This window comes from Pleurodeles waltl, chromosome 3_1, assembly GCF_031143425.1.
Source record: "Pleurodeles waltl isolate 20211129_DDA chromosome 3_1, aPleWal1.hap1.20221129, whole genome shotgun sequence".
Taxonomy (NCBI): domain Eukaryota; kingdom Metazoa; phylum Chordata; class Amphibia; order Caudata; family Salamandridae; genus Pleurodeles; species Pleurodeles waltl.
Genome location: NC_090440.1, coordinates 231514126 through 231541703, shown reverse-complemented (window position 1 = coordinate 231541703; position 27578 = coordinate 231514126). Strand labels below are relative to the sequence as shown.

At 45.1% G+C, this 27578-nt stretch overlaps 2 long non-coding RNA genes across 2 annotated transcripts; both read left to right on the top strand.

Moving 5' to 3' along the window:
* The first annotated feature begins 7918 nt into the window (after positions 1-7918).
* Positions 7919-13901, top strand: LOC138283186 (uncharacterized). The gene is made up of 4 exons (XR_011201116.1): positions 7919-8003; positions 8431-8500; positions 8658-8764; positions 13832-13901. It is a non-coding gene; the product is annotated as an uncharacterized lncRNA (long non-coding RNA).
* A 10210-nt stretch (positions 13902-24111) lies between these two features.
* LOC138283185 (uncharacterized) lies at positions 24112-25193 on the top strand. Its single transcript, XR_011201115.1, has 3 exons — positions 24112-24187; positions 24516-24601; positions 24946-25193. It is a non-coding gene; the product is annotated as an uncharacterized lncRNA (long non-coding RNA).
* The last annotated feature ends 2385 nt before the right edge of the window (positions 25194-27578 follow it).

The window sequence follows — 27578 nt, the reverse complement described above, 5'->3', positions numbered from 1 at the left end:
ACTGGAGACCACTGATAGTATATTCATTATAACCTTTCAGTGTTAGTGGTAGTCTCTTGGCTCTATTATGACATGTCCTCAACCTTTTCTGCAAAAAAACATGAGTGGCACAGTCTTATTGTCTCCCATCAGATAGAACTTATTGACTCCATCAGCATCTTCAGTAGAAAGCTTGTGATTGTCAGGCTGCACTAATCTTGTGCAAAGGATCCAATGAAAGAGATGCTCTTTCCAGTCTCTCATTGTCCCCACCAATGACTACATACACTAGGACATGAAGGCCTATGGTAGACAAAGGGAAAATGAATAAAAGAGAAAATAGAGACATAGAACTCTACAGGCAGGTTGTAGTAGCTAACTTAACAATATACCTGTATAATCCAATACTGTACACTTCTAAAGATACATTTAGGTGGTCATTATGAACACAGCGGTAACAACCGCTGTGTTCATGCTGGCGGTCAAAACACTGACCGCCAGCGTCCCCGGATCCCCGCCGGCCAAATAATGAACCTTTCTGTGGGCCGGCGGGCGGAAACATTGTTTCCACCCACCGGCCCACAGGAAGGCCTGGCCGGGACATTGACGGCGCCAATGCCTCTGTGCGGCCGGTGCAGCTGCACCCGTCACACAGATCACTGCCCGAAAATCAATCAGTGACCTGCACGACGGGGCACTGCACCGGGGCCCCTGCACTGCCCATGCAAGGTGCATGGGCAGTGCAGGGGCCCCAGGGGTGCCCCGGGGCACCCCCTCCGCCAGCCTTTCCCTGGTGGGGTAACCCACCAGGGAAAGGCTGGAGGATTAGGAAACATTATCCAAGGGGTAGCGCCGCTGCCCTGTCGGATGATGTTTCCACCCGCCCCCAGGCTGCCTGACGGTGATTGAGGGCTGCCGATGGCGGCCCTCACCATGATCATTATGTGGAGAGTTGGCCCGCCGTGTTCATAATGACCACCTTAGTCTTGAAACCTCAAGCTTTGCCACAGTACACTCTTTGGTGGAAGATAAGCCCAGGCAATCACTCTCCTAAGAATCCATGCTTTTCCTTTAGAGAGACTCTTTGCAGAACATACAAAGCCAGACTAAAAGTGTGAATAATTATAACCCAGTCTTTAGAGTTCAAACAAATGTGGAAGAACGTTTTCAAAAAATAGTTTTTAACAACACGACTTCAGAATACTTCTATGTAATTCAAAAAGTCCATAGAACCATCATTTAAAAAGAAATGTGTCTAGGCAACTGCAATCTGTTATCCATGTAGAAAGGTCCTAGATTGGCAGCCTAGCAAAATATGCCATGAATCATGAGAAAAGGTATACCTGAAGATCTAAGATGGGTGTTGTCTTTCCAGGAGTTCATGGCTGCAAGGAATTGTAGTTCAGTCAGAGTGCCACTATGTACTGTGTCCACTGAATCTAGTCAATAACAGTACTGAGAGATGATCGCCAGCCTGAAATGCACTCAGCATAATGGCTTTAAAATACTGATTTCCTGCACAAGGACCACACTAAACGGTAGGCAGTACCTCCCAAGTGCCGCTTTCTGACCGTGGTTCCCTTTGATCACAATCCACAACCAGCGAGGCTGAAGCCAAGCACTCCTGAGCCCTGGTATCTCAGCGCGCCCTTGGTGATCAGTTGACAGAGCAGACAAAAGCTATAAAGGCTTTTCCTTACAGCAAAAAAGGTGTGCACTGTGTAGCTCTAGAAATTAAAACTGTGCCTTGGAACCACTCACTGGATAGGAACAGGTTAGGATACAGTGAGCTCATTGTCGGAGACTATCACTGTAGGAACTCATCATGAGCTGAAAACCAAATACATGTTTTATCCAAGGGCAAGTCGATACCTGGGTTATTTAAGCAATGTGACAGGTCAGGCATGCCTTTGCACTGCTGACATGCCAAGTCACATAAAGCAAGATAAAGGACCTTTCTCTATGCCCTCTGCCAGCCCTATGATATGCTTCCTTTACCCAGTCTCCATCAGCATTGATGCTGTGCCTGTGCAACAAAGCATGACAGGAATTTCTCTCAGAGGCACATACGCAATCAAACTTGGTGGAATTCGAGAGAATTTCACATATCCGTGTGGCATGCATGATGGTTAGGGAATACTTAGGATTCTACACTTTTCTCATGGTAAAGGTCGGCTGTAGAGCTGGAATAAAGTGCATAAGGTGGGGATCAGGAGGAACTGCAGATTCACATGAAGCTACCATCACTTCAAGTCATCACTTTCATCCTGACCTCTATTATCAGAATCAAAAAGCAACTAGTATTAATGCCAGCTTGCAGCATATCAATATATGGTGGCTCACAAGAAGCTGTGTGAATTATGCTGAGCATAGTTTGTGGAATGATCTGCACCTACTGACTGGTGAAAGGATATGCTGCCTTTGGGGAAACATATAACTTGGAAGATTATCCAGTGAACACCCACCTAGTTTATGAGCGGGGCAAGGAAGGCACATAAAAAAGAAGTATTTTACTAAATAAGATGGCAGTCGAGGAGCTGACAGAGCAGTATCTGATATTTATCCACTTTCCTATTACATATCACCTGTGAGAAAGCATACAGTAGATGATCTGGTGCCCAAGTAGCAGTGAATACAATATATGGGAAGGCATTTTATAAGATCTCTAATGCTTCTATGTAATTGTGCTCAACACTGAGCAGCAAGTCGCAGACAATATTACTTGACAGAGGCTTAATTATTTGACACTTGCACTGGGCAGTAGGTAGGTAGGTGAAACAAGCCCAGTAAAACATATTTGCTAGGAGTTAAAAGAATAAACATTTGAAAAATAAGAAATGGTTGGGTGTCAGCTAGAATAAGGCCACAAGGCAACTTGGATGTTGGCCCACTCAAGTCAGTCATGGTATTTCTCAATGCCTTTTAAACTCATCTATCCAAGATTATTCTTCATGTCAGCTGGCCTGGAAACCATTAGAATCAATATTGTTGACACAGGTGAGGACATGTACGCCCTCAGTGGTGGTCTGAGTACGGAAGAGCTGGGACACCTCTATTGCTTTACAGATTAATAAGTACTCTTATCATGGGAGCTATTTTTGCATTTGAGAGGGTTAGTAATGATAGTCTGAGACAAAGGTCGTCTCAATAGTGATTCATGCACCAAGTGTTTAGAACAGAGACTTTTATCAGAATCAGTTCCTTTCTGTTTGGATGTCTTGTGCTTTATATGAAGCAAGTGAAAACTTGCTCTTTTTTGTGTTTTGACTATAGATTAATCCACCAGAAGAGTATTTATCCTTTGGTAAAAGGATTACTGAAAGCACAGGACTCAAAGTCACGAATGAAGGATTTAGTCCACACTTCTCCAGCGAGTGTCTCATGAGCTACTGGTAGCTCTCCAGCTATCTAAAAGTAGCTCTCCTGTGTCCGGTCTAGCATAATAAATACAGAGCTTTTGCTTGACTCAATGATTCTATGTATACCAAGATAAAAAAAGGTGTATTCGAAACAAAAATGTGTATTTTCAGAAAGATGAGGTGATGGTTGAATTTTCAAAATATATTTCAAAACTGATATTTGAGAGGTAAATCATGTGGCTTTGGAGAGGTTTATTTCTCATATTCTTACTTTGGTGCCATGCACATTGAAGCTTTGCTTGTTATGTATTACCCACGTTAAGATGATCTAAATTGACAAATCCTTTTTGCATTACTGCTGCCAATTCTGCCTGGTGCAGAGGTGACCACTGCAGGTAATTTTACATAAGGTAGCCACCAGCGTAATCTTGCCTGATGTGATCAATATTACAATACTAATCATAGTACTAGCTTGGGAGGATTTTTATTCATCATAAGTAGCTCTCATAACAGAAAAGGTTGGAGACCCCTGATTTAGCCACACCCAATTAATGTTAGTGATGCATGCACTACAATCGTATGAAATGCATACAAATTGCTGCTAATATTACAGTATCCCTCTCTTGTATTCACTTAGAGCCAAATTAACAAGCAAACTTCTTTATCTGCACTAGCATATTTACAACTATGTACGAGTGCAGATTTAAGGCTTTTGGGAATTCACAAGTATAGGAAAGCACCCTTTTTGGCATGTTTAACCTCCACTTTATGCCTAGTATCTGATGTGATTTCGACCGAAAGTGTACTGGGTTCCTGCTAACCAGGACCCTAGGACCAGAGCTCTTTCCTAAAACTGCACAGTTGTTCACCATAACTGGCACATGCTTTAGCACCCTCTGTAAGTCCCTAGTAAATGGTACCCACGGTACCCAGGTTCTAGGGTAGTAAGGAAGGTCCCTGAGGGCTGCAGCACCAGTTGTGCCACCCACAGGGACCCCTCACCAAACCCACACAGTGTTGCCATTGCAGACTACGTGTATTGGTGCAGGTAAAATTGAAACACAACCTGTCACACACCCCTGTGTGCCAGATGCCCTACCACAGCAAGTTCCAGGTGTAATTCACCCCTAAGGCAGGGTGCATCAGGACACACATGAGGGCATATCTGCATGAGCAGATATGCCCCTGCCATGTCTCTGTCGATTCTTAGACATAGTAAGTGAACAGGGAAGCCATTTTAAATACATGTGCTGGACACTGGTCACTGCAAGGTTCCCAGTTACATAATGGATTCTCTGAACACAGGGATGTTTGGTATCAAACATCTCAGATTAATAAACCATCACTGATTCCAGTTACAGTTAGGGATTTATTAATAAATGCACCCAGAGGGCACCTTTGTGCCCCCTGAAAATCTACCAGATACTAGTGTATTAACTGACCGGTTCAGCCACCTTAGTCACGTTTCTGACCCCCAAAAGTGAGAGCCAATGCTCTCAAGGGCCAGAGACAAAAGCCTCCACTGGCTGGGGGTGTTAGCACCTCACCCAGGCAGGATGGAAATTCCAAGGTGGGAAGTTTCAAAGGCCTATGCCAGGTCTCTCCAGATGGCAGAGATGACTGACCCACCTGTCCTAACCGCAAAGGCGGAACAGATGGGAAAATTAGGCAGATTAGGAGGTGTGCCCACTTCATGGCAGTCTCACCCGTAAGGTGGACCAGCCGAAGTGGACATCACTTTTTAAATTCCTTCATCTTTTTTTGGAAGGAATTAGGCCACTAGGATTATGTCCACTTTCCAGCGGAAGTGGTCTTAGGAAGGGTGTAGCCATCCTAAAGGTGGTCAGCCCAGTGGCTACCACCTAGCCCTCCCTGTAACACCCCTAAATTGAGTATTAAGGAGGCACCCCTGAACCCTAGAACTCAGATTCTGATGACCTAAGAATAAGAGGACAAAGAAGAGACGCACCTGCAGAAGAGGAGAAGAAGCAGCAGCTGCCCTGGTATCAACCCCGCCAGCCTGTCTGCACTCCTCGATGGACTCTGCACTCAAAAAATGCCTCGTCCTGCAGCTGAACCTCCAGAAACCTGGGAGGACTGCCTGCCTTAGAAAAAGACTCAAGTCTCCCGTGAGCAGCGGAGCTGTTCTTTAATCAGTTTCATGGAAAGAACTGTGCAGCCTCCGAAACTGCAAAGACCTGACACATGAAGACACCACTGCACCAGGAGTCACCGACCCAAGTGGGAGTGGAACTCAGGTGTCAGCAAAGTCCCTCAGCATTCCTGAGCTAGAGTCCACTGTGGTTTCACCCGTCCTGGACTCCCTAACGACGCTTGCAGCTTCAGACCCCAGGACCCCCCAACAGTGAGAGCTCTTTGACTAGGAAACCCAACACCGAAGGATACCCCTGCATCCGTTGCCCCGGGGCCTTGGGGAAGAGGACCAAAGGTGCCCCTACATTCCAGAGCACCCCATGTTTGTGACCTACCTGTTGGTAGCCCCGACTGGACCCACCAGGTGGAGCCTGCAGCCTAAATCCACTGAGACCAATCCCCATTGAAATACACTGGGCACCCGACGCATACTGCACCCGGCTGTCCCAGTGCTGCCCGGAGTGACCTGCTGGTGTGGTCCTGTCCAATGCCCAATACTTACCTTAAGTCTACAAAATTGGTCAATAAGTGCTTGTTTGCTTATTGTGTTTTCCTCCCATAACTTAACACTGAAGAACTCTGAAAGTGCACTCTGTCGGTTTTTTAAACTAAAAAGTATTTTTGCTTGAAAACGTACTTACCTTATAATGAAGTTCTTGGGTTTAAAGTATCTATAAAAAGAAGTGTTGTTTTTCTAAATTGGTTTCTGATTATTCTTTGAGGGTGTGTCTCATTTATTGCCTCTGTGAGTACAACAAATGCCTAGCACTACCCTCTGATAAGCCTAACTGCTCCCCCATACTACCACAAAATAGAGCACAAGTCCTATCTACTTTTGTTTCTGCAAACCAATTGTGGACTCTCTGCACAGTGTGCTTCTTTTTAGTACACCATATAGTGAGCCACCTTCCTACAACAAGAATTTCAAATTGTACACACAGAAAGCTGTGCTAGGGGATGGGTTCCAGATCTTCATGTTCGGAGGTCATGTGACTTGCCCTGCAGTCTCCTCCTATTCCTGCTATGTAGAGTTCTCCATTGTGAATTTTCCAGACAGGGTAAATATGTTCCCCTGTACACATTTCTATTATTTTTGTTTCTCCACAGGGAAAAAAAAAACCCACTGAGAAAACTCCCAGCAAATACCTGGGTGATATGTTTCCCTTTCCTCTCTGGATGGGGAGTTATTCAAGCCCTGTGTTGCAGTAAATCTCTAACTCTTTTCTAAGAGGATTTGTAGGAAGCTGGCTCTGTATATACTATATCAAAATGAGATATAGTGTGCACAGAGTCCAGGGGCTCCAAAAGAGGTTTGACAGAGGCAATAATATAAAATACTAATACTCTATTTGTGGTAGTGTGGTTGAGCAGTTAGGCTTATCAGAGGGTAGTGTTAAGCATTTGTTGTACACACACAATAAGTGAAATAAACACACACTCAATGACAACTCCAGGCCAATAGGTTTTTATATAGAAAAATATTCTTATGTTAATTTATTTCTAAAACCACAGGATTAATTTAGCGGGTAAATACATCAAATGAAAGGTACTTTGCATAGTAATATTTAGGACTTTGAATAAAATCAATATTGTACACAGTTTTCTTTAAAATGGCAAAAAGCTATTTTAAAAGTGGATTATACAGGTAGGCGTTTTTTGTGGGCAAAGGAACAAATGGCGCACACAAAACGTATATGTCCATAATTTAATGCAAATCAATGTCCTGTCCCAACAATAATTTAGGATGGTGCTCAATCAGGGAACCACCCCAACCCTGTACAGTGACAATCCGATGATTGCCTTTAAATTGCAGAAGAAATAAAGCTCTCGTCCTAAATCCTTATTTCTTGTGTTCGTAATGTATGAAAAGCTTCTTTATTCTCTGTTGAAATTGTAACTTCAATGAAGAAATCACTTCCACTTCAGCCCACTTCCACTTCTGCCAACACGTGCTTCATCAGGGATGTAACCCAATGATTTCCTCAGGGCTTAGCGCTACAACGTTTCAAATACTTCCTGCTGTTCCTTATTTCTATTGTAATCGTGTCCTAAGAAGCTTCTAAATTCCCCAACACTTCGTACCTTGTTCACAGTCTCTTATCTCTCACGAGATAATGTGAAGCGTACTTGCGTCGAGACAAAGTATAACTTGTAAGGCCAGCATCAGAATACTCGAGTGATAAGAGACTGTGAACAAGGTACGAAGTGTTGCGGAATTTAGTAGCTTCTTGGGACACGATTACAATAGTTTGAAAGTCGAAATAAGGAACAGCAGGAAATATTTGAAACATTGTAGCAGTAAGTCCTGAGGAAATCATTGGGTTACATCTCTGACGAAACACGTGTTGGCAGAAGTGGAAGTGATTTCTTCATCGAAGTTACAATTTCAACAAAGAATTAAGAAGCTTTTCATACATGGCGAACACAAGAAAGAAGGATTTAGGACGAGTGCTTTATTTCTTCTGCTATTTTGAAAGTGGACACTGCAATTTTCAACAGTTCATGGTGGAGGTAAGTAAAGTACAGTTTCTGAGGGAAGTACCACACTTACAGGTTCAGTTTGCAGGGCACAGGTAGCCCACCGTTGGGGGTTTGTGGTGGGCTAGTCTACGAAAAATCTCCCCCTGCTCTCCTTCAGCCGGTCCACTAACGCTTGTGAGAAAAAAAATATTAAATATAGTATTTTAGGGCACTTTCCTTTATTATTCATATTATTTGGGTTTTCTCCTTCCCATTCTCGACAGACAGAAAGAAACTATGATTTTTTTTTTTTTAAATCAGGAATTCTTTTTGTATCTTTGGTTTTCCAATTTTAATTGTCTGTGTTCTCTGTTGTGTGTTTCTTTCTTGATTCTCCTAGTTCTTCATCTGTGCTTTACTGTCTCCTTTCTTGTCTTGTCTTTGTCTTTTAATGGTCTCTTATTTTATTTCTTTTCAGACACATCTGGGACCTTTTAGATGTCACTCCGGGGGCGTGCAGAAGAAAACACAAGATATAGGAAAAGAAGGTAAGCCGGAAGGGATTTCAATCTCTATTTCTTTAGAGTAAGGGGTTTATGGGGGGGGTGAGGGAATAAGTGAAAAGGAACTGTGCACTCTCTGTGTTCCACTTATTCTTTTTATATTGTGCTCTCTCTTTTTTTTCTTTCTCTTTTTATTTCCCAGTGACTTAGTGTGAGGGTGACAGAAAAAGGAAGGAAAAGAAGGAAAGAGCGTATAACAAGAAAAAAAATAGTCTTTTCCTCATGCACCTTTAGGACAATTCTTTAAAGGTATTCTCTTTGTTTTTCATTTAGGTGTATAGTATATTTTATACCCCTTTGCTTTTTCTCTTTATCTGTTTTTATTTCCCCAGCTGATTAATTTATTGATGCCCAATAACTGCTCATAGACCGTATATGGGCATGTACCCGCTCCAGTCACGGCAAGTTGTTGAATTTTCTCTTTTCACTCGCTCGCTCCTTTCTTCCACCTCCTCCTCCTCCTCACCGTCCGCGTCTCTCCCTGCAATGCTCTCCTTCGGTTCGTCTCCCTTGTCTGCCGTCTCTTTTCCCTCGCTGTTTTCCGCTGTAACGCTGCTCCTCCTGGTCGCGTCTCCCTCCGTGTTGTGTTCCTCAGTGACGGCGCTCTGCGAGTCGTCTTCCGTTTTTTTTAATGGCATCGTAACAACGCGACACTTTGAGAAGTGCCCACGGGGCACTTCTCCATAGGCCCCGATCGTGTGGAGGGGTTACGTAACCCCGTTACACTCGTCCTCTCTTCAACAGGGCTGTTCGAGTCCCTGGTCCAAGGGATGTCATGAGAGGAAATCCACTGGTATCATTTGGGAGCCTGGAGAATGTCGCACCTGGAACACAAAAGGTTGCAGGGCCATAAACCAGTGCAATATTCGGGCATTAGTGTCCTTATGTTGTGCCAACCACGTTAAAGGGGCATGGTCTGTAACAAAGGTAAATGTGTGTCCCAATAAATACAATTGTAGGCTCTCTACAGCCCACTTGATAGCTAAGCATTCTTTTTCTATGGTCGGATAGTGTCTTTCTCTTGGTAACAACTTTCTACTAATATACACTATCGGATGTGCTATACCCTTTCCATCTTCCGGCAACAATACTGCTCCTTTACCAACATCAGAGGCATCGGTTTGTAAACAAAAGGGCCTCTTACAATTTGGGCAGTGGAGCACGGGTTTATGTGTTAAGAAACATTTTAAAGTTTAATAGCTCTCCTTTTGGACAGATGTTAATTCGCTAAAGTTCTTTGATTGTCCCTTTTTTAGGAGATTGATCAATGGAGCTGCCAGGGTAGAATAATTTGGAATAAACCGACGATAATACCCCACTAATCCTAGAAAAGATCGTACCTCTTTTTTTGTTTTCGGGGGTTGTAGCTTCATGATGGCGTACACTTTATTGACTTGTGGTCTTATATGCCCTCTTTCTATATTGTAACTGAGGTAGGCAATAGAATCCCTTGCTAGTTTACATTTCTCTGGGTTTGCTGTTAACCCTGCTTCAAGTAATGTAGGAAATATTTTTTATAAATGGAATAGGTGCTGCTTCCAAGTTTCACTGAATATGACTATGTCATCTAAGTATGCGGCAGCATAATCTATGTGGCGTCCTAATATTCTGTCCATTAATCGTTGAAATGTAGCTGCCGCTCCATGTAAACCAAAGGGTAGTACGGTAAACTGATAAAGTCCTGAAGGGGTGGAAAAAGCAGTTTTTTCTTTTGCCTGAGGGTTTAAAGGTATCTGCCAGTATCCTTTGGTGAGGTCTAATGTAGACAGATATTGGGCTTTCCCTAATTTTTCAATTAGTTCATCCACTCTAGGGATTGGATAAGTGTCAAAATCTGAGATAGCATTCAGTTGTCTAAAGTCTATACAAAAATGAATCGCTCCGTTGGGTTTTGGTACCAATACAACCGGAGAGCACCAAGGACTAGTAGACGGCTCAATTTTACCAGTGCTTGACATATTTTGCACTTCTTGTTTTACAAGCTTTCTATGGGCCTCCAGTATTTGATATGGTTTAAGCAAACTATCCTCCCTTTCTTAGTAGCAATATTATGTTGTATTAAATGAGTTTTTCCTGGTACAGTGGAGAAGACTTATACTATATTGTCGTAAAACATTTAGGATTTTTTTTTTTCTTCACCGGACATGTTGGAGTTTATGTTGGGTATCGCTTTATGGAGGTTCCCTTTGGAGGACATAAAGTGATTTCTAGAGGTCTTAGATTGTTTACCAACAACACGGGGTCTACAGTAAGATTAGGATTGTCCTTTTCCTCCCACTTCTTGAGAAGGTTGATGTGATATATCTGTGCTTTCTGTTGTGATTTTGATAATTGTAAACAATAGGTGACAAGGCTTACTCTCTCTAATATTTCATACGGTCCTTGCCATCTGGCTAGTAATTTATTTTCAGAGCTTGACAAAAGGACCAAGACCTTTTCGCCCCTATTTAGTTCTAGTAATCTTGTGCCTGTATTGTAGTATTTCCTTTGTTTTTCTTGTGCCTCTTCTAGATGTCCCCTGACATCTTCCCATTTGTTTTGTATATTGTCCTTCAATTGTTGGGTATACTCTAATATAGCTCTGCTTTGTTTCCTTTTCCTCCCATTTTTCTGCAGCCATGTCCAAAAGAGTTATTGGTAATCTTCGAAAGACTAACTCAAATGGACTATGTCCCGTTGATGCTTGTACATGTGTAAAGATTGCGAAGAGGACCAACGGTAACTTCTTAAGCCAATCCCGTCCTGAGTCGGATACAGATTTTTTTAGAAGGGTCTTTATAGTACGATTATATCTCTCCACAAGTCCATCTGTTTGGGGATGATAGACGGAGGTTCCGATGTATTTTACGCCAAGTATTTGACATATCTGAGTCACAAGGCGAGACATAAATGGAGTATCTTGGTCTGTTAGTATCTCTTTGGGATACCCAACTTGAGCAAAGAACCCAATCATAGCATGGGCCACACTTTTTGTAGTCATGCTTGCTAAGGGGATTGCTTATGGATAACGAGATGCGTAATCCACGAGAACCAAAAGATACATGTACCCTTAGGATGAAGGGGTTAAAGGTCCCACTAAATCCATTCCTACCCTGGAAAAAGGAACATCTATAATAGGTAATGGGTAAAGGGGTGCCTTCTGGACCTTCCCTGGGTTAACAAGTTGACACCTAGGACATTGTGAACGGAATCTGCGGCTGTCAGAAAAAAACCCAGGCCAATAAAACATCAGAGGGGGTACTCTTCGTTTTTTCCCGTCCATAATGTCCACCCCCAAGCTGACTATGGGCTAAATGGAGCACCTGGATGCGATAAGGGTTAGGTACTACCAGTTCGGTTCTTTGTTCAATGCCCTGTTTAATAACCCTGTACAACAAACCATTTTGGACAAGGAAATAAGGACCCACTAGTCCTGTTGTTTCCGTAACGGCAGTAGCCCGGGCGTGTTTCAGTGTGGGGTCATCCCTTTGACACATGCGAAAAGGTGTTGGACTCGTTAACACTGAGGTTTCTGTAGGAACTACAGGAATAGGATCACTTGGAACCGCTCTTCGATATGCCATTCTCTGCTCTCTTTTCTCTTGCCTACTCAGTTTTGGTTTTATCTTACTCAGAGTAAGGGCACTGTGGGGAAAAAGGTGCATCGATGAACCAAGAGTCAGTTATAGGCTCATCGTTAATGCTGCCCAAGAGCTTAGAGAAAGCAGAATAATCAGTACCGATAATCATGTCCTTGACTAGATGGGGTATTACTCCTAATAGTAGGGGTTCGTCCCCACCTCTCCAATTTATAGTAATCTCAGCTGTGAGATAATCCTTTATATCTCCGTGTATACAGCATACAGACACTGTTTCCTCTTGTCGCCATAACTTTTTATTTTGTATCTCAGCCTTTATTACCGACTGACTACACCCTGAGTCAACCAATACCTTGGTAGGTTTATTATTTACTAGCATTTCTCTAGCATATCGAGTAGATGTTCGGCTCATACAGAGCACCCTATCCCTAGCTATAACAATTTCCATGGGTTCAGGCTTTGGAAGTTTAGGTGGACAGTTACGTGCTATATGGCCCCACTCTGCACAATGAAAACATTGGGGACTTTGATCATGTTCTTTATCCCTGAAAATTAGGTTGGTACTTTCCTCTGAACTTTTTGATACTCAGGCCCTAGGACTGGCACTAATTGTCTTTCCGGTTATCGTTTGCCCTTTAATAGGGGACACCCTAAAGTCAGGAGCCCGGTGGAAAGCGCAGGCCAAATCGATGGCGGTCGTTTTTGTGATGTTTGGATGCTGCTTGATCCAGTTACGTGTCTGAAGGGGCAACGCCTCTAGGAATTGTTCTAATAAAATAATCTGTAGAACTTCTTACCTATTGGTGCTAATAGGGCCCAACCATTTTAGTCCTAAGTCTTGTATTCGATAATACAATGCTCTGGGGTTTTCCATGGGCATCCATTTAGATTTCCTGAACTTGATGCGATAATGCTAGGTGTCATACCCCACCCGTTCTAAAATAGCCCTCTTAACATCTCCATATGGGGTGGTTTCCCTGGATTTACCGCTTGATAGGCTGTTTGCTATATATTGTCCCCACCTATCTTGTGGCCAATTGGCTGAAGCAGCTACCCTCTCAAAGAAGACATCAGGGGGTTCACCTTCTAGGAATTTTTGCAGCACCGAGCTGGGTACATTCGGGTGTACCCTTGTAAAGGCTATGGTGTCTGTCAGTTTTTGAATGGCTGTCTCATGTACCAATTGATTGTTTGCTATGATAGTGGCTTGGCTTTTCAGGGCGCTTTGCAAGGTTTCCCTATCACTTCTGGCCTCTCTCAGTTGTTCCTCCCATACTATTTGTAGGTGTCTTTGTCCTTCAGCCAGTTGGTTAATCATGTCCTCAAGGGAAGGTTTCTCCTCTATCGTTCCTTTCTCACTTAGGAACTTATCCCACTTCCGACACCAAGATGAGGTGGGCTAGTCCACGAAAAATCTCCCCCTGCTCTCTTTCAGCAGGTTCACTAACACTTGTGAGAAAAAAAAATATTAAATATAGTGTTTTAGGGCACTTTCCATTATTATTCCTATTATTTGAGTTTTCTCCTTCCCACTCTCGACAGAAAGAAAGAAACAATGAAAAAAACTTTTTAAAAACTCAGGAATTCTTTTCGTATCTTTGGTTTTCCAATTTTCTTTGTCTGTGTTCTCTGTTGTGCGTCTCTTTCTTGGTTCTCCTAGTTCTTCATCTGTGTCTTACTTCCTCCTTTCTTGTCTTGTCTTTGTCTTTTAATTGTCTCTGATTTTATTTCTTTTCAGACACATCTGGGACCTTTTAGATGTCACTCCGGGGGTGTGCGGAAGAAAACACAAGCTATAGGAAAAGAAGGTAAGTTGGAGGGGATTTCAATCTCTATTTCTTTATAGTAAAGGGTTTATGGGGAGGGGGTGTGAGGGAATAACTGAAATGGAACTGCGCACTTTCTCTGTGTTCCACTTATTCTTTTCATATTGTGCTCTCTTTTTTTTTCTTTCTCTTTTTGTTTCCCAGTGACTTAGTGTGAGGGTGAGAGAAAAAGGAGGGAAAAGAAGGAAAGAGTATAAGAAGAAAAAAAAATAGTATTTTCCTCATGCACCTTTAAGACGATTCTTTGAAGGTGTTCTCCTTGTTTTTCATTTAGGTGTATAGCATATTTTATACCCCTTCGCCTTTTCTCTTAATCTGTTTTTATTTCCCCAGCTGATTCATTTATAGATGCCCAATAACTGCTCATAGCCCATATATGGGTACGTACCTGTCGAATTTTCTCCTTGAACTCGCTTGCTGCTTTCTTCCACCTATTAAACAAGAGTAGGGACTGGGAGATTATTGGTCCAGTGCACGGTCTCCCAAATGAACCTGTTATATCTATATAGGTACACTGTTCCAAAAGAAAGAAGACAAAAAAACTTAATAGTTCTGTTGAAAAAGCAAGGGCGAGTCTATAATGGAAGTTTAGGAGAGCCCTCAAGCACCCGATAGGGTGACAGGTTTCATCATTGGGCTTACTCCTCGTCAGACCGGTGCTGCAATGTCTGGCGGACCACCCAGAATTCAGGGTGGCACTCAACCGTTGTCAAATTGCCAAAAAAGGAGGTCTGGAATGAAAACTGACTGAGAGGATGTTAGAAATGGGGTCTCTGGTTGACAGTCAGGTTACCCCCTGTTCAAGCAAGGACCCTCACTCTAGTTAGGATAAAAGAGAATCACCCTCAGCTAACCCCTGCTTACCCCCTTGGTAGCTTGGCAGAGCAGTAGGCTTAACCTCAGAGTGCTGGGCGTAAAGTATTTGTACCAACACACACAGTAACTTAATGAAAACACTACAAAATGACACAACACCAGTTTAGAAAAATAGGAAATATTTATCTAGACAAAACAAGACCAAAACGACAAAAATCCAACATACACAAGTCAAGTTATGATTTTTTAAAGGTTTAAAATAAAAAGAGTCTTTAGGTAGTTGTAACACCACACTAGCGCTGCTAGCGTGAAAATGTACCTGGTTTGCGTCAAAAATAACCCCGCACGGGCGGTGTGCGTCGAAAGTAACCCTGCACGGCTGTGTGCGTCGAAAACAACTCGGCACGGCGGTGCGCGTTGAAAAAGCCAGCCACACGACGATCCGAAAGTCCCGCGGCGCAGGGTGCGATCTCTCAGCCTCCGTCAGCGATGCTGCGCGTCGTTTCTCCTGCTCCGGGCGTCGGTGTTTCGGTCGCGTTTCCTGCGGCGTCGTTTCTCAGCTGCGAAACCGGCGTCGCGTCGTTTTCTCAGCCGCGATCGGATTCGCGTCGATCTTTTCTCCGCACGGTACTCGGTGCGTGTATTTTTGTCCTTAGGCTGCCAGCTTCTCCTTTCAGGGTCCCAGGAACTGGAAGGGCACCACAGAGCAGAGTAGGGGTCTCTCCAGAGACTCCAGGTGCTGGCAGGAAGAAGTCTTTGCTATCCCTGAGACTTCAACAACAGGAGGCAAGCTCTACATCAAGCCCTTGGAGATTTCTTCTTCAAGATGGAAGGCACACAAAGTCCAGTCTTTGCCCTCTTACTCTGGCAGAAGCAGCACTGCAAGAAAGCTCCACAAAGCACAGTCACAGGCAGGGCAGCACGTTTTCCTCAGCTATCAGCTCTTCTCCAGGCAGAGGTTCCTCTTGGTTCCAGAAGTGTTTCTAAAGTTTGTAAGTTTGGGTGCCCTTCTTATACCCATTTTAGTCTTTGAAGTCACCTTCCTTCAAAGGGGACTCACACCTTCTTGTGAAATCCTGCCTTGCCCAGGCAAGGCCTCAGACACACACCAGGGGGTTGGAGACAGCATTGTCAGAGGCAGGCACAGTCCTTTCAGATGAGAGTGACCACTCCACCCCTCCCTCCTAGCAGAGATGGCTAATCAGGAAATGCAGATTATACCCCAGCTCCCTTTGTGTCACTGTCTGGTGTGAGGTGAAAAACAACCCAACTGTCAAACTGACCCAGACAGGGAATCCACAAACCAGGCAGAGTCACAGAATGGTTTAAGCAAGAAAATGCTCACTTTCTAAAAGTGGCATTTCCAAACGCACAATCGTAAAATCAACTTTACTAAAAGATGTATTTTTAAATTGTGAGTTCAGGGATCCCAAACTCCACATGTCCATCTACTCTCTAGGGGAATCTACACTTTAATCATATTTAAAGGTAGCCCCCATATTATCCTATGAGAGAGAGACAGACCTTGCAACAGTGAAAACGAAATTGGCAGTATTTCACTGTCAGGACATATAAACCACATTACTATATGTCCTACCTTATCCATACACTGCACCCTGCCCTTGGGGCTACCTAGGGCCTACCTTAGGGGTGCCTTACATGTAAGAAAAGGGAAGGTTTAGGCCTGGCAAGTGGGTACACTTGCCAAGTCGAATTTACAGTGTAAGAATACACACACAGACACTGCAGTGGCAGGTCTGAGACATGATTACAGAGCTACTTATGAGGGTGGCACAACCAGTGCTGCAGGCCCACTAGTAGCATTTGATTTACAGGCCCTGGCACCTCTAGTGCACCTTACTAGGGACTTACTAGTAAATCAAATATGCCAATCATGGATAAACCACTTACATACAATTTAAACAGGAGAGCATATGCACTTTAGCACTGGTTAGCAGTGGTAAAGTGCTCAGAGTTGAAAAGCCAACAGCAACATGTCAGAAAAAAATAGGAGGCAGGAGGCGAAAAAGACTGGGGATGACCCTGCATAAGCAAAAGTCCAACACGACCCCCTACCAGCCTAAAGCCAGGGGAGAACAATCAATACCTTGATGTACTTCCCTGATTGGGGCGATAGAACAGGGACTTAGGCCCACAACAGCAGGGGCATGTTCCAGTTCTACGCCTTCCTGACTCCAGTTGGATCCCTCTGTCCATACTCTCAGGGCCCACTAAGCTAACCCATGGGGAACCCTGCTCCACATCTACAGACACCATCTGTGCAACACCTAACTTTACTTTGCTCACAGATGTATGGCAATGGGCAGATAGTACCACCAGGGCCAACACAGTGGTGTTGCCCACTCCACCCCCGGGGTGTGACTCTCGTCCTCCCCCCCCCAGGGGCAACTCTGTCCACCAGGACAGCAAGCCACAGTGGCCCCAGACAACTGTCAGGGATGAGAGCCCGACCTCAGGCCTCTCTAACCACTGTGACTGTGGAGAGTGGGGGGTGGTAGCCCCAGGTGCCTGGCACCCTTTGACCACTCTCTCTTCCACCAGGTCAGGGATGACAACCTGACCCTGGTCCTCCCCTCTGGGGTCCTGGACCACCCAACTAGGAGTGGCCCCCCCAGAAGACAACATGGTAGGGGCACTGTTAGCAGTAGCCCCTTCCTCCAGGTCAGGGGGGACACCCTTAACCTGGCCTCCCAATCCAGGGTCTGTACCCACAGACTGGATCACTGCCTGGTAAACCAGGACTTCCTGGGGGGCATACCTACCCCCTACCAGGTCAGAGTTTACCCTCTGAACCTGGTCATCCAACCCAGGGTCACCACCCTGCGGTTGAACCACTGCCTGGCACACCAGGACTTCCTTGGGAGCACACTTACCCCCCATCAGGTCAGAGTTTACCCCCTGAACCTGATCATTCAACCCAGAGTCACCACCCTGCGGTTGAACCATTGCCTGGCACACCAGGACTTCCAGGGGGGCACACTTACCCCCCTCAAGGGACACACTGTCCCGAAGGGCCACACAAGAGTCTGGCTGGCGCAGGTCTCCTGACCTCTGCCCATCTGACAGAGTCTGGATTCCCCCCAACCCAGAAATGGTCTTACCAAGGTCATTCATGGGGGGCTCTGCTCTCAGAGCTGACCCCTGACCCTCCAGGTTCTCCACTGGGGTCCGCAACCCCCTCTCAACCCTCTGTCTGGACTTCTGCACCCCCTCACTAGGAGTGGTACTGCCAGACACCAGAACTGGTGGGACGCTGGCTACAGCCGCCCCCCCAAGTTCTCCTGACACTGTGGGGTCTCCCTCAACAGATGGCCCTATGGTACAGGCTAGGCTCCCCTCCTGGTGTTCCCGCAGGGAACCCTCCAGGACCTGGGACCGGATCTCGGGCACCTTGGGCCTCAACCCATCCCCATTCCCTCTCCTCTGAGACGGGACATGGGGTCCCTCACCCATCCCACTACACTGGGACCTACCTGGGACACTACAATCCTTCCCTACCTCACCTGGTTGGGAACTACCTAGACCACTCCTCTCAGGAGCACCCCCAAATGCCTCTTCAGACTCTCTGGTACTCACCCAGAAGTCTGCCTCCATTGTAAGCTCCCTGGGGTCAGAGAACTCACACTCCACCTGGTGTTGGCATAGCTCTGAAAAATAAGGACTAGACATATGCTCTCCAGCAATTACATCACTCAGCCCCTCACATGAATTAACCAAAGTACCCTTCACCCAACCATCCAGTGACTCTGCTTTGAAAAAGCACCCCACATCACCCTCCTGAGACTGGTGAGACAGTACCTGACTGTCCCTGACACTCAACCCACACTCTTCTGGGATGTTTTCACACTCCATAACCAGGACTTCTACCTGGGGGGAACCCCTCTCCCTGTCACTCTCACCTAGAGTCAGTAGAGTGTCCCTCCCACCAGTAGGAATATGACTCCCCATGCCAGTTCCCCAATCCACCTCAGGGACCCTGTGCATCACTGGAGCTACCTCATACCCCTGAACCTCCTGGCGTGTGTTAACTCCCTCCTTCAAGTAGGGCACCACCTCTCTGGGCATGTGCACTTCTGCAGCATCACTGGATATACAATTGTTGCTGCCACCATTCCAGCTGGACTCAGCCCTCATGACTTCCAGCTCTTTCAATTTAAGCTCGTAAGCATAAATAATTTTTTTAATCTCTAAGTTCCTCCTCCTTTCTTCCAACTCCCAATCGAGCTTTTTCAGCTCCCATTGGTACTCCCTCTCTGCCTGTCTGTCCTGTAACTCTTCAGGAGTCAGACCCTTGGGTGACACCCTGCCATCCCTCCTGGGGACCCTCCCCCCAGGCGTAACAGGTTCCTCCACTACACCACTGTGTCTCCTCTGCACTTCCCCCCCCATATTCTCCTCCTCTGTGTGCCTTCCAGCCTTCTTGATTGTCACCCAGGCCCTCTGTGCCTGTTGCAGCTCCCCCTCCCTGGTGGAGCTCTCAGTGGGACAGTCAAGATCTTTAAGGAACTGTTTCAATTGAGCAACTGAGTACTCCTTCAGTTTCTCCATTTCAAACACAGCTCCAGCTGTTGCATCTCCAGATTGAGACATGATGGTCACAAGTGCAAAGTTCCAAAAGGCAGAAAAAAATAATTTCCCAATGAAGTAAAAAGAATCAGTCAAGGGATCAGCAAAATCATGGAAGTAGAATAAAAAGAGTCCTTAAGAGAAAAATCAAAAGATCACCAAACAAGTAGTATGTGGTCACGTAGTGGTCTGAGATCAAAACAGTAGTGTACACCTAATTACTGTATGTCAAGTACAAATACAAGTCCAATCCCGACCGCTGGTCACCAATGTTAGAAATGGGGTCTCTGGTTGACAGTCAGGTTACCCCCTGTTCAAGCAAGGACCCTCACTCTAGTTAGGATAAAAGAGAATCACCCTCAGCTAACCCCTGCTTACCCCCTTGGTAGCTTGGCAGAGCAGTAGGCTTAACCTCAGAGTGCTGGGCGTAAAGTATTTGTACCAACACACACAGTAACTTAATGAAAACACTACAAAATGACACAACACCAGTTTAGAAAAATAGGAAATATTTATCTAGACAAAACAAGACCAAAACGACAAAAATCCAACATACACAAGTCAAGTTATGATTTTTTAAAGGTTTAAAATAAAAAGAGTCTTTAGGTAGTTGTAACACCACACTAGCGCTGCTAGCGTGAAAATGTACCTGGTTTGCGTCAAAAATAACCCCGCACGGGCGGTGTGCGTCGAAAGTAACCCTGCACGGCTGTGTGCGTCGAAAACAACTCGGCACGGCGGTGCGCGTTGAAAAAGCCAGCCACACGACGATCCGAAAGTCCCGCGGCGCAGGGTGCGATCTCTCAGCCTCCGTCAGCGATGCTGCGCGTCGTTTCTCCTGCTCCGGGCGTCGGTGTTTCGGTCGCGTTTCCTGCGGCGTCGTTTCTCAGCTGCGAAACCGGCGTCGCGTCGTTTTCTCAGCCGCGATCGGATTCGCGTCGATCTTTTCTCCGCACGGTACTCGGTGCGTGTATTTTTGTCCTTAGGCTGCCAGCTTCTCCTTTCAGGGTCCCAGGAACTGGAAGGGCACCACAGAGCAGAGTAGGGGTCTCTCCAGAGACTCCAGGTGCTGGCAGGAAGAAGTCTTTGCTATCCCTGAGACTTCAACAACAGGAGGCAAGCTCTACATCAAGCCCTTGGAGATTTCTTCTTCAAGATGGAAGGCACACAAAGTCCAGTCTTTGCCCTCTTACTCTGGCAGAAGCAGCACTGCAAGAAAGCTCCACAAAGCACAGTCACAGGCAGGGCAGCACGTTTTCCTCAGCTATCAGCTCTTCTCCAGGCAGAGGTTCCTCTTGGTTCCAGAAGTGTTTCTAAAGTTTGTAAGTTTGGGTGCCCTTCTTATACCCATTTTAGTCTTTGAAGTCACCTTCCTTCAAAGGGGACTCACACCTTCTTGTGAAATCCTGCCTTGCCCAGGCAAGGCCTCAGACACACACCAGGGGGTTGGAGACAGCATTGTCAGAGGCAGGCACAGTCCTTTCAGATGAGAGTGACCACTCCACCCCTCCCTCCTAGCAGAGATGGCTAATCAGGAAATGCAGATTATACCCCAGCTCCCTTTGTGTCACTGTCTGGTGTGAGGTGAAAAACAACCCAACTGTCAAACTGACCCAGACAGGGAATCCACAAACCAGGCAGAGTCACAGAATGGTTTAAGCAAGAAAATGCTCACTTTCTAAAAGTGGCATTTCCAAACGCACAATCGTAAAATCAACTTTACTAAAAGATGTATTTTTAAATTGTGAGTTCAGGGATCCCAAACTCCACATGTCCATCTACTCTCTAGGGGAATCTACACTTTAATCATATTTAAAGGTAGCCCCCATATTATCCTATGAGAGAGAGACAGACCTTGCAACAGTGAAAACGAAATTGGCAGTATTTCACTGTCAGGACATATAAACCACATTACTATATGTCCTACCTTATCCATACACTGCACCCTGCCCTTGGGGCTACCTAGGGCCTACCTTAGGGGTGCCTTACATGTAAGAAAAGGGAAGGTTTAGGCCTGGCAAGTGGGTACACTTGCCAAGTCGAATTTACAGTGTAAGAATACACACACAGACACTGCAGTGGCAGGTCTGAGACATGATTACAGAGCTACTTATGAGGGTGGCACAACCAGTGCTGCAGGCCCACTAGTAGCATTTGATTTACAGGCCCTGGCACCTCTAGTGCACCTTACTAGGGACTTACTAGTAAATCAAATATGCCAATCATGGATAAACCACTTACATACAATTTAAACAGGAGAGCATATGCACTTTAGCACTGGTTAGCAGTGGTAAAGTGCTCAGAGTTGAAAAGCCAACAGCAACATGTCAGAAAAAAATAGGAGGCAGGAGGCGAAAAAGACTGGGGATGACCCTGCATAAGCAAAAGTCCAACAGAGGAGAAAAGAAGATTGGAGAGTAGAAAAGAGACAAAACTCTAAAATTGGCTCTGAACGTAAACCATCATTTTAATGAGTCAGAGACAAGGTGCAGGCCAAGATTAAAAAGGGGATATAAGGAGTGTTGATGGAAATAATGTACCACTACACTCTATAACGAGGGAAGGTAGTTTACCTAATCCTATCTGATGGTCAACATGTTTCGCATCTTAAATTGGCCACAAAGTGATCCCATGACGCTTCTTCAGGACCCCAATTTTTTTTTTTAATAAACTACTTCTCCTATGCAACAAAAATTGTCAAGTGCTGAAAAGTCACTTACAAATAGAAGACAAAGTATGTCTGAGTCAGTTGGTCAATACGGTCGCCCATCCCATATTAGAGATTAGGCTTCCTAGGTCTGCGCTAGCATCAACCAAGGAGATAGTGTTGACTAACTCCTCGATGTTACGGGAAACCTGCCCCATGCTGCGCACCTGAAGACTTTTTCAACAGAAGTATTACGTTTTTTTGTCTGCTTTCTTCCACCTCCTACTTCTCCTCCTCCTCGCCATCCGCGTCTCTTCCTGTACTGCTCTCCTTCGGTTATTCTCCCTCGTCGGTCGTCTCTTTTTCCCCGCTGTTCTTTGCCGTAACGCTGCTCCTCCTGGTCGTGTCTCCCTCCGTGTTGTCTTCCTCAGTGACTGGGCGACGCGTGTCGTCTTCCATTTTTTTTAATGGCGTTGTAACAACACAAAGCTTTGAGAAGTGCCCCTGGGGCACTTCTCCGTAGGCCCAGAGCGTGTGGAGGTTGAAAGAGGATTCGTAACCCCGTTACAGGGTTCAACAAAACCCCAAACACCCAGCAACACAGGGCCGGTTAGGTGCAGAGGTCAAACAGGAGCCAAAACAACGTGGGCACCTATGGAGACAGAGGGTACTTCGGTTCCAGTCTGCTTGCAAGTAAGTACCCATGTTGTCGGAGGGCAGACCAGGGGGGTTTGGAGGAGTACTGGAGGGGCCCCAAATAGGCATAAAAACCACACCCTCAGCGGCACGGGGACAGCTGGGTGCAGTGTGCAAACAGGGCATTGGGTTCTCAATAGAACTCTATGGAGGGACCCAGGAGTCACTTAGGTGCTGCAGGCAGGACATAGGGGGGCCTCTCGGCAAGCCACCGACTGGGCAAGGGTGAGGGCCACCTGCTGGTCGTTGCTGCACCGGTGGTCAGTTTCTCACGGGCCTAGGGGCTGCAGGTGCAGTGCTTCTCCAGGCATCGGATATCTTCGTCCCGGGAAGTCACAGTCAGGGGGGTCCTCAGGATTCCCACTGCAGGCGTTGTCATGGGGGTGCAGAGAGGTCAGCCCCGGGTGGATACATCATTGGAGTTGCCCGGGGGTCCTCTCTGGATCGTTGGTTTCTCTGGACACGGGCGGGGGGCGTCAGGTGCAGAGTAGTTGGACTCACACTTCTGGAGTGAGGTAAGAGTCCCTTTAAAGTTTTTTTTTTTTATCTTCTTTTTGGACAGGTCTGCTGTCCACAGGAGTTTCTTGGTCCTCGTGATGCAGTTAGTCCCCTGGAGGCTTTTCAGGGGTCGCTGGTCCTGCAGAACGCATTACTTCTTTTCTTGTAGCTTTTTGAAGCAGGAGATGGGCCAGCAGGGGCTGAGGCTGAGTCAATTGTTGTCTCCTTCCCTTCTCTGCGGGGATTTCAGCTCAGCAGTCCGTCTTCTTTTCTTGAAGTCGTCAGGAATCTGGAGAGCTGGGTTCAGGGTTGTCCCTCAATAATAAATTTAGGGGTGTGTTAGGGTCAGAGGGCAGTAGCCAATTGCTACTGTTCCTGAGGGTGGCTACACTCTCCTTGTGCCCACTTCCTCTGGTCCTAATCCTCCAAAGCAAGATGGGGTGGTCCTGGCTAAGGTGGTGACTCCTCCTTGTTTTTCTCATTATCCCTCTGGACTTGCTGCCAAAAGTGGGGGCTCGTCCGGGGGGCGGGCATCTCCACTAGGAGGAGTGCCTTGGGGCACTGTAACACCAGGCTTGAGCCTCTGAGGCTCACCGCCAGGTGTTACAGTTCCTGCAGGGGGAGGTGTGAAGCACCTCCACCCAGGACAGGCTTTGTTTCTGACCACAGAGTGGGAGGGAAAAGAGATTTTAAAATAAATCGTTAACCATTTAAAAGGCTTAAGGTAGGGAATTATAGGATAATGCTAATACCAGCTAGGAATGTTGGTATTAAAATGGTCATCATTAGTCCGGGTAAACAGCGAGGGATGAGATTAGTGTTGGGTGAGAGTAGGTATTTTTATATCTTTTATTAGGAAAAGTTAATATTGTAAGAAGCGTTTGAAAGCAGTTTTTAATTTGGCATGTTATTATGCATCATTTTTTATTATCTTTTTTTGACTTTTATTGTAGAATTAAGGTTAGAACCGGATGGACAATAAACAGTCATGGTTCATTATGTTATAGGACATGTGGATTCCATGGTAAGTTCCATGGACATTATAAATTCAACACTAATCTCACATTTTATGTTTAAAAAAAAAAAAAAATGTGTTTTATTAGATGTTCATGCATGCTATATAAAATTAAGAGAATCTGAGACTGCATGACGCACATGAATTTGATTGTTCTTTTATATTTATTATGGTATTTCTCACATTCTATATGCACTTATGAGGGTAATAACCAATAAGTCATGGATGGATTGGATAAGGAATATTGGACACTATTTTGGATATCACGTGGTGATTTGATGAGGGTCCACTCTAGATGAGAAGCAATTTATTAATGACCTTTATTTTACCTATGTAGAAATACATTTCCAAAAGACTGTGGGAAATCAAGGAAAGTGCTAATATTTGGATCGGTTTGGATGATTTGATTTCGCATTAATGGAGGTGAGTGTTGTGGAAAAGGTAAAAGTTTTTATAAATAAGGTTTTGTTAAAACATTATATATTTAATGAAATTAGTTTTATACATATATATATATTTTATATGTATATGTATTTATTTATACTTATACCTTTCTCGTATAGAGTGATTTTGAATGTAGGCAATGAAATCTCTCTTATTGACGATGAATATAAAAGGAATCTAGGTGTGTAAAAAAAACTTAGGGGTTGTATTTGGGGAATGAAATGTTTGTATTGGGGTGGTTGTAGGTGGAACATGGGGTCTTGTGATATGTTGAAGTGTGTGTCTATATATACATATATGTTTTTTTGTGTTGGTTGATTTAGGCTTGATTTAATAAGTGTTGGGAGCATATTAGCTAGTCCTGAAGAAGGTGGTGAAAAGGTCTGAAAGCCCACCTAAACGCGGCGACACTATATTATATCACTGGACCCACAGGAGGAGGCCGGTATCAAATAAGGATTGATGACAGCAATCGATTGGCCTATGTCTACCAAAACTGGGACAGTTTAATTTTAATAGACTATTGTATGTCTTCTTTTTCTCTCCCTTTTATTGGATTTGATTGGTTTTATAGATGGTTTTGATTGATGATCTTGTTTTGTGATTATTATGATATTGGGTTTTGATTTGGGATTATATTAAATATATACCTGTAGATTCCTTTGTTTTGAGATTGATTATCTGAGAGATTCATTGATTGTGAGTGTGTGGGGTGATTGCATTATTTTCCCTTGGGGGAATTTGTTTATTTTTCTGACCACAGAGTGCACAAAGGCACTCACTCCATGTGGTCAGAAACTCGTCTGGAAGGGGCAGGCTGGCACAGACCGGTCAGCCTTGCACTAGCAGTTGGGTTAACATACACCTCTGTTTGCATTTTTCAATAAATCCCACCCTGGCATCAGTGTGGGTTTATTGTGCTGAGAAATGTGATACCAAACTTCCCAGTATTTAGTGTAGCCATTATGGTGTTGTGGAGTTCGTAGTGACAGACTCCCAGACCATATACTCAGTATGGCTACCCTGCATTTACAATGTCTAAGAACTGACTTAGACACTGTAGGGGCATAGTGCTCATACAGCTATGCCCTCAGCTGTGGTATAGTGGACCCTGTCTTAGGGCTGTAAGGCCTGCTAGAAGGGTGACTTACCTATGCCACAGGCAGTGGTTTGTGGACATGGTACTCTGAGGGGAGTGCTATATTGACTTTGTCTTTTCTCCCCACTAGCACACACAAGCTGCAAAGCAGCGTGCATGTACTGAGTGAGGCGTCCCTGAGGGTGGCATAATACATGGTGCAGCCCTGAGGGACCTTCCGTGGCCACAGGGCCCTTGGTACCAGGGGTACCTTTTACAAAGGACTTAACTGTGTGCCAGCACTGTTCCAATTGTGCAAACAAAGGTACAGTTTCAGGGAAACTGGTGCTGGGGCCTGGTTAGCAGGGTCCCAGTACACTTCCAATCAAAGATAGCATCAACACTAGGCAAAAAGTGGGAGGTGACCATGCCAACAGTGGCATTTTCCCACAGGACTGGAGAGGAGTTAGTGAATACCCACAAACTTCCATTATGAAGATGTTCACACACTTCCAAGGTAAGACACGCCTTGGAACACTCAAGTCCCTGCCTTTGAGTGGCATTTGTTTTGTAAAGCGCTACACACAGCTGTATCAGAATCCAACTGAGTAGTGTTAATGGTACCCTAAGTGCCTATTCCCAATGCCTCCTCTTCATGCCCAGAACCCAATGATTCAACATACTTAAGAACTACTAATTTATGATGTAGGCTTCTGCTTTGTTGAGAAAATAACATCCTACAAATTACTCTGTCATCCTATTGCTTCTGCAGAAGCTGCAGCTTAAACCTGTTAAGAGGCGACCCCGTTTCATGTACCGAAAGATAATTAAAAGTCTAAATTGTTCTGAAATGCATGTCTTATATGCTACTGGAGTTACTGACAAATATAAATGTACTACCTAAATATGTTTGCTTACAAAGTGAGTCTAAGCAAGATTAAAATAGGCATAGTACATAAAAGACACCCATTTACAGAACTAAATTTCATTTTTTTTAAATGTGCTTTATTGATTTTTAAGCAATACACTGAGGAATTCCAGACATTGTAATGTAGTTCAACATTTTACAAACAGGACATCCACTTGGCCCAATAGTAGAGTTGCTGTCACTGTCAATAATACAAAACTATATTAGCAAACACATATGCATTTATCAGCTACAGTTATAATCGTGGATTTTACCTAGTGTTAGAGTGAGTCATATCATACAACATAATGTGGTCAAGAGAGAGCAATCCCTAGTGTGGGCTATTCGACAAGGGCCCTGTGGCCTTACGAAGAACTACTTGAGGAGGTGCAAGGCACCCATGTGAGGGAGTCAGGGGCAATTCCGTAAGGCAGTGGATCCAATGCCTAATGAGGACCATGTCAGGGTGTGGAGCACTCTAGTGCTGCTGTCCCAGTTGCTGTGGTACTCCCCACTCCTCTGAGGCAAGGAGCTCACCAGTAGTTGAGTGATAGTGGGTCCAGGATGTAGCTCAGGGTAGACGTGTGTCAGTTTTGGCCTCAATGGTGATTAAACAGGTGTCCCAGCACTCACTACCAGTCTGTGAGTCTCCCCTCAGAAAGTGTTACCTAAGGGTATTAGCTTCCGTGTGTCCATGCCACCAATGTGAGTGGCCAGCACTGGAGTTCTGGGGGAGGGGGTTATGCGCCTACCACGCCATTGCCACCTGCCTTTTAAAACATGACAAATGCAAGCTCAATGAACGTATGTCATCCTTCGCTCTGGGGTGTAGTTCCAACAGACAGGATTCAATGTAGACACAAGGGTAAGTTCTTATGCTCTGCAAGATCAGCAACTGTGATAGTGACTGCTTGCCAGACAGGGTGTAACAGCGGGCAGCCCCATACCATGTGGTAAAATCCAGTGTCTAA